The sequence below is a fragment of the Pinus tabuliformis genome, chromosome 8, assembly GCF_031772625.1.
Source record: "Pinus tabuliformis cultivar Carrire ecotype Pingquan chromosome 8, CPIR1, whole genome shotgun sequence".
NCBI lineage: Eukaryota > Viridiplantae > Streptophyta > Pinopsida > Pinales > Pinaceae > Pinus > Pinus tabuliformis.
Window position 1 is genome coordinate 27,510,350 of NC_142294.1, and position 8,713 is coordinate 27,519,062.

At 36.0% G+C, this 8,713-nt stretch overlaps 1 pseudogene across 1 annotated transcript; it reads left to right on the forward strand.

The window, feature by feature from the left end:
* Positions 1 to 1,662: 1,662 nt before the first annotated feature.
* Positions 1,663 to 6,153, forward strand: LOC149233972 (putative mediator of RNA polymerase II transcription subunit 26b; annotated as a pseudogene). Its single transcript, XR_016246058.1, has 9 exons — positions 1,663 to 2,763; positions 2,978 to 3,046; positions 3,220 to 3,302; positions 3,418 to 3,485; positions 3,593 to 3,711; positions 4,062 to 4,089; positions 4,270 to 4,626; positions 4,915 to 5,005; positions 5,128 to 6,153. The product of XR_016246058.1 is annotated as a putative mediator of RNA polymerase II transcription subunit 26b (transcript).
* The last annotated feature ends 2,560 nt before the right edge of the window (positions 6,154 to 8,713 follow it).

The window sequence follows — 8,713 nt, forward strand, 5'->3', positions numbered from 1 at the left end:
ATTCTTATATTTTTATATGGATATGATATTATGTTTAAAGAGTTAATGGACATGATATAGATTTAATTTTTACAATAAGGATATTTTTTTGTAAGCTTGGTAGGACTACATCTTTATCATGTCCAACTACGCATAGGGGATAGCACAAAATTTGAACCCAAGACTTCTAGTTCAACAAGACTTCATTTCCACGACCATTGCCAATTGAGCTACCCCAAATAGACACTACAATAAGAATATTATAAATACTTAATTAAATTATTTATTGCTATATTCATCTTTTAAGATTTTATGTAAGATAACATACTCAAGATCACTGGATCAAAGGAAAAAGAACTTCACTTGATGAAAGAGTGAGCGACTAAAGGAGATAAACTTTAGTTTCTTGAGTATAGGTTAAAAAACAAAACACTTCACCAAATAAAAACATATTAATTTTTGCTTAAATATCTGGCAAAATGGTATTGAGCTTCAAATTCCTTAACTTTAAATATGTTGTAAAATAATATTCATTCCACTCTAAGGACACATATTTTAATTCTTATCAAATGCTTAGGAATTTTATCACATATTTCTTTGTCGTAGTCTAACTAGGGGGAGGAATTTCCCGAAAAGTTATGGAAATTCCGGTCATATTTAGAGAAAATCCGGCAAGGATTTTTGTAAATTCAAGCTATAGTTGTTAAACTTCAAAATTTTAGGTGTTCTAGACGTTTTTGATAGTGCTGAATCCATTTCCACCATCCAAAACACAATTCAAACACTGCCTCTACAAGATTTTTTGAAATTTTTTGCCCAGATTCCGGCCAAGATTTTTTGACATTTTTTGACTTTTGGTCGTTCGGGCAATTCCTCCGCCTTGGTAGACGACTCCTATTTCTTTAGGCACAATCTAACTAGTAGATAAAATGACTTTTTCTTAGATGATATAATTGTGGGTAAGATTGTGATTTCTTGTAATTAAAAATGCATAAATAGATTTAACGTCTTAACTTTATAAATTAAACAACTCAATCTTATAATTCTTAAAAATTTCTTCCAAATTTTATAAATGAATTAAAAAAATATTCAACCATTTTACTTGTTAATTAAATGTGCTTATTTCTATATTAAAAAAACTAACTTTTAATCCCCAAAAGAAAAACACAAAGGTCCAAAAATAGGAAAATAAAAGCCCAATCCTAACAAATCAATATCATAGCAATCATAGTGGAAACGCCAGCAAATAAATTATACAATTACACTAACATCTCATTTTAATTCCATAAATAAAACTGTTCAATAATTACCATCGCAATTAACTTCATGTCCAGGGCTATGAGTGCCAAACCACGCGGAAAAATTGAATAAAAAATATAAATATTCAGAGAGAAAGAGATAAATACGGCGTGGAGGATTCCCGAACGCGGGTGCCAGTGCGGTCTTCCCTCCACGTGTCGTAATTTTGACCCGTCATGAATGCTGAGTCAACGCTTTTTTTAAAACCAGAGACGATTCTGAAAACCGTGGTGCCGGAAAAGAATAGCTGATTTCGGCCAGAAAAACGCGCGGTGAAATAGACATCTAACTTTCAATTTTTTGGGGTTTGATCTTTCTTACCGCTTTCACAAGGAATTTTTTTTGTTTGAGAGCAATAAAGCGTGAGCACTTTGGGAAAGGGGACGACCCACCTGCCTATGTAGTGCGTATGATGGGATTTGATGGCATCTGTGACCGTCACATGCCGTTTTTTCATCTGGTGCTCTGCCCTTCAGCGGTTTATTCGTTTCTTTCCCATCAGCGATAAAAGAGGAAAAATTCTATTTTTTCTTTGACAGGCATGCGATTTGTTGCCATGTTTGTCCCACATTGATTTAGGAATAAATGAATGAATGGTCTTCATGGTGCTGGGATTCTTCTGTCTATGCTCTCATTTAAGCTGTTAAAGATGTATATAAAGGTTACACTGTAAATGAATAGTTTATGTTGAAAACTTGAGCTACAGTATCAGTTATTCCCACGCATCATCATCATTTTCAAGCCAATCCTAATATCCATTGCTTTTTATCAACGCCTGCTTTTTAAGATTTTTCAATTTTCATTACCAGGGGGAATGGTCAACAACAACATTATACCATTTTACTGTGTTATCCAGGGAAATTTAGGGGGATTCAAGGCACAACTTTTGGGTTTGGGAGAAAAGCCAAATTTGGTGGTTTGAGCAGCTGCATTTGATCATGAAACAAAGTTTCCATTCATTCATGTCCATGGTCTGATCTAATAAGTTCGTTGCAGTTTTTTAGTTTCTTTGTTGGTCAAGGGCTTGTGTGGAATATGATCAGGGTTTCAGGGGGGCTAAAAATGGAGTCTGTGGAGAAATGGAGAAAGTTTTTTAAAGGCGCAGGTACCGATATATGCAGTCTGATTGAATATGCAATCATGGTTGCAGCCTCTGATTGTCCAAATGAATTCAGGAGGAGGAGAGATAGGATTGCACAGAGATTGTATTCATCTAGGTTTCTGAGGTGCTGTGAGTGTGATACTGTTACTTTGGCTGAACCCCATGATGACATTATTGATGATGAGGGTGATGAGGAGGGTATCAAGGACTGCCATGATAAAGACAATGACAAGGTCAACAGTAGCACTGGGGAGGCTGATGGAAATAGGGTTAGCAATTACAGCTACGACGAGGCAGAAGCCCTCACTGAAGAGATTGAGGAGGAATCTCAAGTTCTTAGAGAGGTCTTCAGGATCAAAGACATTCTTGAAAACCCAGATGAGGTAGTGTTTCTTCCAAGCTTTTTATCGATCAGTTTTATTGAATTAGCTCTTGCAAGCAGCAGTCATTTAATTTCTGATTTTTCATTACCGACTATTAAACATACATTGCATTACTGCTCATTCATTTTTTATTTGAATGACAAAAAGCCTTGAAAACTACCTACACAAGGGTGTGCTCACCTCTCTCGAACATCGATGCCTTTTCTTGTTGCAGTCTGATAGTCAGCTGTACGAGTGCTTGAGAAGATTGGAATTGATGCAGCTGACAGTGGAAACCCTAAAGGTATTTTTTCTTGGTTATTTAAAAATTGGTTTCCATTGCAGAGTTTAACATAGTTCCCTACTTTATGAAGAATAAGGTTTGCAGAAGTTTTTTTACATGTGATGTGAGGTCAAACACTCTTCTTCCAACTTGTTCAATATCCAACATATTGTGGAATGGTTTATTCTATCCAGGCAACTGAGATTGGGAAACAAGTTAATCAGTTGCGGAAGCACAATTCAAAGGAAATTCGGTCTACAGTGAAGAGGCTTATCAGGTAAGTTAGGCCAAAACCTCCCTTTGCAATAGCATGGATAATCTAATAGCGAATTCCAAAGATTAGTTATTCAGAAATGTAGATGTGCTTATTGCTTTTCGATGTTGTACTGCAGTGGCTGGAAAGAACTTGTAGATGAATGGGTGAAGACTGCTGGTAATGTCGCTGTAGCTGCAATTGCAGGTATGGTATTGTGTCTGAACAGTAACTGAAGTTTGTCCTATGTTTTAGTACCAGGGTTTTTTGTAAAATGTTTTTGTTTTTCATATGCATCATTTTGTATGTTGTAGGCACCTCGCCAGATTCTGTTTCACTTGCAACTGTAGATGATGAAAATGGACTCCCTTCACCTCCGCTCGATGAGGGTGCATTTCTGGCTACCCAGACAACTTCGATAGAAATATCTCAGGTAGTCTTCAAAGACCTGTGTTTAGTTTGGTCTCTTGCTCCATGTGCTTGAAGGTGGGATATCATTTGGTCATTGAATAAACCCAGTAGCCTTCAAATATGTGTGTTTAGCCAGGTTGGTTCCATATCTTATTAATTTATGCTTAATTCAGGGTTTTTTCCATGACCAAAATGATATCTCACTTTCAATCACATTGAGGAAGAGACCAAACTTGAATATGAAAAGGAGAATAGTGTGTCTTTGTAAGAAATTGATGCGTGATTGCAGGTGCTAATTTGTGTCTACATTTGGATTTCTGAGCGGTTATGACTGACTGCTTTTATACTTTTTGTATGTACTTGGAAATGAAGATCTTTGATGGCATGGATGATGATGGGAGTAAGTTATTTTTGCTTTCCTGTTTCTTAATATTTTTTTTGGTTGGATTTCATAATAAATGCTTTATTTTATGTCTAAAATAATGTTGTTTCAACTTTCAGTCCCGAAGGCACTTGTTTTATTTGTTATTATTTATGAATTGTAATCATTAATGACATTATTTTTCTGAAATTGATGTAGATCCTCATGTTGCTGAAAAGACTGAGAATGATGAATATGATGATGAAAAACAATGTATAGTAGAAAGACCCCATAAAATAAAGCAATCAGCTCACCAGAGTAACCTGAGAATGGATAGCAGTCCTTGTGGCAAGCAAGAAACAACCAGAGAGGGAGGGATTGAAAAGGAATGTACAAATTCAGGCTAGCAGGGATTGCCAGGGCCATAGGATGAGTGGCTCAAGTCGTATAATTACCAGTTCTGGGCCTGGGAGACCTCCAATAAGTCCCGAATGTAAAGTATCTCGAGACAATGTACAGCAACAGACAGATTTGAACAAGAATCAGACCAAGCCCAACTCCTTGTCTCTCCAAAATGTAAGCAAATTAGGATGTAAAAGCTAAATTGAAGATAAATTTGTGGATAATTCACTGTTGATGGAACATGCCTTGCTTTTTGGATCTTATGTAACAGATAATTTTCATCAATTTGAGAATTACTATTTTGGACAACGTTTTTCCAAAAATATAATGAGGCAAAATATTTTTGTACCTGCTAGCTATTGTTGGATGGAACTTGTAGCAGGACAATCTACTTTGCTTATTTGAAGGTTTTGTAATATAGCAACATGTTTGTAAACTTGAGTTTCTGTATTTGTACAGCAGAAATCAAAATATCCAGATGATGCCTCTGTTAAAGTGAAGCTTGAAGCAGCAAAGATAAGGCTTCATGAAGGATATCAACAAGTGGAAAATGGTTTGTCATCTGTTGTTGCATTGCATCTTTTATTCAAATTTGTTCTTGCAATAGTGTTAAATTATGAAGTGGATTTTAGTTCAATAACTTGTTAAGTAATGGTGTAGTGATGCTTTTTGCAGCCAAGAAGCAGCTCACAGTTCAAGTAATGGAATTGCAAGACGTACCCAAACAGGGCTCTAAACCGTTTCATGGTAGACCAGTGTCACAGCATCATCATCAGTGGATGAATAACCGAATGATAGTGACACCATATTATAAAGTCAAGTAGTCAAGAGGCAGCCCCAGGAGTGTGAAAAGCTCTGATGATGAGAAAGTAACCTGCTGGTTTGCTGGCCTGATTTCCATTGTATAGTTTCTGGTCAATCTGGATCTATCTAGAAAATTAATTCTAGATTGGTTAGAACTCTCACATTAGAAGCTCAAAGATTGAGAGGACAAAACTAGGTTTTGTTTGGAATTCTTTCCTCTCCCATTTTTGTTGATTTGAAGTCTGTCCTATGTATCTAACCTGAGAGTATGGCACATCATAAAGTAAGGAGGTAGAAAAGTCATTTCATATTTTGATGTGCTGTTTGGATCCAAACAGATGACATTGGCAGCTTTGGCAAGGATTTTGGATCTTTTTAGTTTCATTGCTTGACAAGCTGTAGATGTTGCCAAACCGACTTTCTAATAAATATTGGAGGTCGTATTTACAGTTTACACTGACTCTAATGTATGACATGTAGGGATACAGACTCGATACAATGAATTATCTCTCCATTTTTATGTTGGGATGAAGTTGAGGACTGTATTCCTAGCAGAGAGCATTGTAGGCACACTAGATCAAACAGTTTATTGGACCGTGGACAAGTTATGTTGAGATACTAAGACTCAAGTTTGCTTCAAAATAAAGCATGTATAGCAGGCTTGGCTTGCATGAATGTCAGTCGAGAAGCAAAACTAGTTGTCAGAGACTAAGTAGGATCTACCTTGTGCTTGAAGGTAATGACAGGTAGATGGGCAAATGGTCCCAGCTTATCTAAAACTTTTTACGTCAGCTAAATTGACATGGTCTGTAGTTTGAGAAAGATGCTCTCATGGCTGGTTGGGAAAGTTGAGCACTATTTTATTATAGGGAAACTGGAAGGTTTGCAACTGATTTCTATACTTTTTCCTACTATTTAACTTGGTATTCAATCATGCTATACTCACTTAAATCTCCAAGAAATTAGGGACAAAGGTGTATACTTTGTCATATCCGAATGCAATAACATGGTAGGTAAATGTTCTTTTAACCAGAGGAGAATAAAGCATTATCAAATGCGCTACCAAAAAACTATTTTACTCTTAAGGAACTTCAGAGCAAGTTTCAAGTTTGGTGTATTCTACGATTGAAAGGACCGAGAAACTGTTGATGAATCTGAAAGGGTGGAAATATTTGGTATCTCTTGTTATAACTCTGTTCGACTTTTTCTCTTTTTCTCTTTGCTTTTCTTCTCTATCGTTTTCAAGGTCCTTGCAGACATGGAAATATATAAATTCTGTTTTCAATCTGGTCTGGGCTGTTATTGAATGGTGGCATTCTGTCTGGGGCTTATATGCCTAGTGCACTGCCCTATCTCTAGGATTATTATCCTCAATATAAGGTTTTAACTGGGTTCCAAATTCTCCTCTATACATATACCTGTATGCCTGTTGCTTACCTTGGGGATCTCACAAGCAATCTAGGTAATCTTTGCATATATAGTAGTAAAAGGCCAAAAGGTTAATCTTTTTAGATAAGGCGTCTTGTGTTGGTGCTCATCAATTTTATTTTCTTTTTTAATTGTTTTGGGTTTATGAAGTAGTTGAGTTTTATGCTTAAAAGTCTTATTAATTTATTTTTTTCCTTGAGATTGAGTAACATATAAAGATAAGGCCAAAACCTGCTTTTGTCAGCTTTTACCTTGAATATATTGGAAAGATTTTGTCTGCCTTTGCCTTGATTATATTGGGATTTTTTGTTCGTCTCTTTTGTCTGTCATGTACATTTTCAGTGGGTTTATAAGTTTACAAATGCTTTTCGTGTTTTCCACCTCACACAAGATGACAAATCTTTTGTTAAAATCTTCCAATTTTCAATTTCCCCATTTGCTCTTATAGCCTTTTTATAGTTTGCAAAAACTTTCAAATTTGGTGTTTTGAATGTTGAAATACCAAAACATTTATAGGATAGTTTTACGGAGTCTTGGAGATTCTTACCAAGACATGGCAATTTTTATCGATCCTTCTTGAATTTAACCAACGCCCATGTTTGGCCAGTTTGACTAAGTGAGTTTGATCAGAAAGTTGAACTAAAATCCAAAATATGAGTTTGATTAAAGTGAGTATGATCAAAATGCTTGACTAAGATGCAAGTTTGACTCAGTGAGTTGGTCCATATGTCTGACTGAGTTGAATTTGACTAAATGAGTTTGATCAACAAGTTTGGCTTAAGTAAGTTTGATCAAGTTACTGAGTGACTTTGACTTTGTTTGACCCTTTTGATATCTTTTGACATGTGCAAGTTTGTAATTTTTTTTCTTAAATTTGTGAGTGCTATGTATCTTCTCTGAGTATCTCGAGTCTCTTCGACTTATTGGAAGTTCCCGAGCCTGAGTTGCTCAGGCCACTCGCTTTGCCGAACTCTCAACACAATTTTAGGCTCAAATTTTTGAACTTTAATTGGTATATATTTTATTAATCAGCAAATCCCATAGCCTTTATTTCAACAGGGAAACTGAACAACGAAATTGCTGGAAAAAATATTATTGGTGGAGGACATAAACGCGTTCCACTCAGATTATCACAAAATATAGATGGGCCAATGGTACTAACCCTTTACTTTTCTTGGGTGTAGATACATGTGGCCCCCTTCTATTAAATTTTTAATCACAATTTCAGTGCCATCTGATTCCGTCGACTTTGACAATTCCTTTAGTGAGTTTGATTTACTGTCAGTGGGCTGGATCTCATGAGGGGATGGCTTCTCCCTGATTCGATTATAATTAAATAGATATGACTGAAATTCTTCTTTGGAGGGGATATGCCCGCTACCTTGGGACACGGAACCTTTTTTCAATAATAGGAAGTGTTCATGATTAATGATCTGTTCACGAGGGTTCCTATGAACATCATGTGGCTTTGAAAGGTCGTTATTTAGACACTAATTTGATTTGGATGTTCTATGAGACACTTGGAATTTCAAAACAGACCACTTGTCAAATTTGATGGTTTTCACACTTCAACCAATTTTCACAACTTAAAAAAAAAAACCTTCACAGTCTTATAAAATTTTAAACTTTTAAACTGTATTTGATGGGCAAATACCCCATGATGGGCAATTCACCCGTCAAATTCTATCCCTGTCAGATGATGCCTTTCCTCTAGCCCTCACTACCATGTGGGCTTTCTATCTATTATTTTACTTCCTGATACCTTATGGGTGGGAGTCTCGAGAACTATATCGATTTTGGAATGATAAACCCGCCACATGCCCCAAGATGCCCTACATTTGATTGCAATTGGTTATGATTTAGTTTTGAGATAAAAATCAGACTTGAATTAAAAGGAGTTGCGGCTCACAGGTGAGTACTGCATCTGAAGATTGCACTCAAAACAAAGAAGAGACTCTCTCTCTGTTCACTCTACTATACCATCAAATGAATATTACAATATTAAATACATCACTAGAAATCAGGTAGT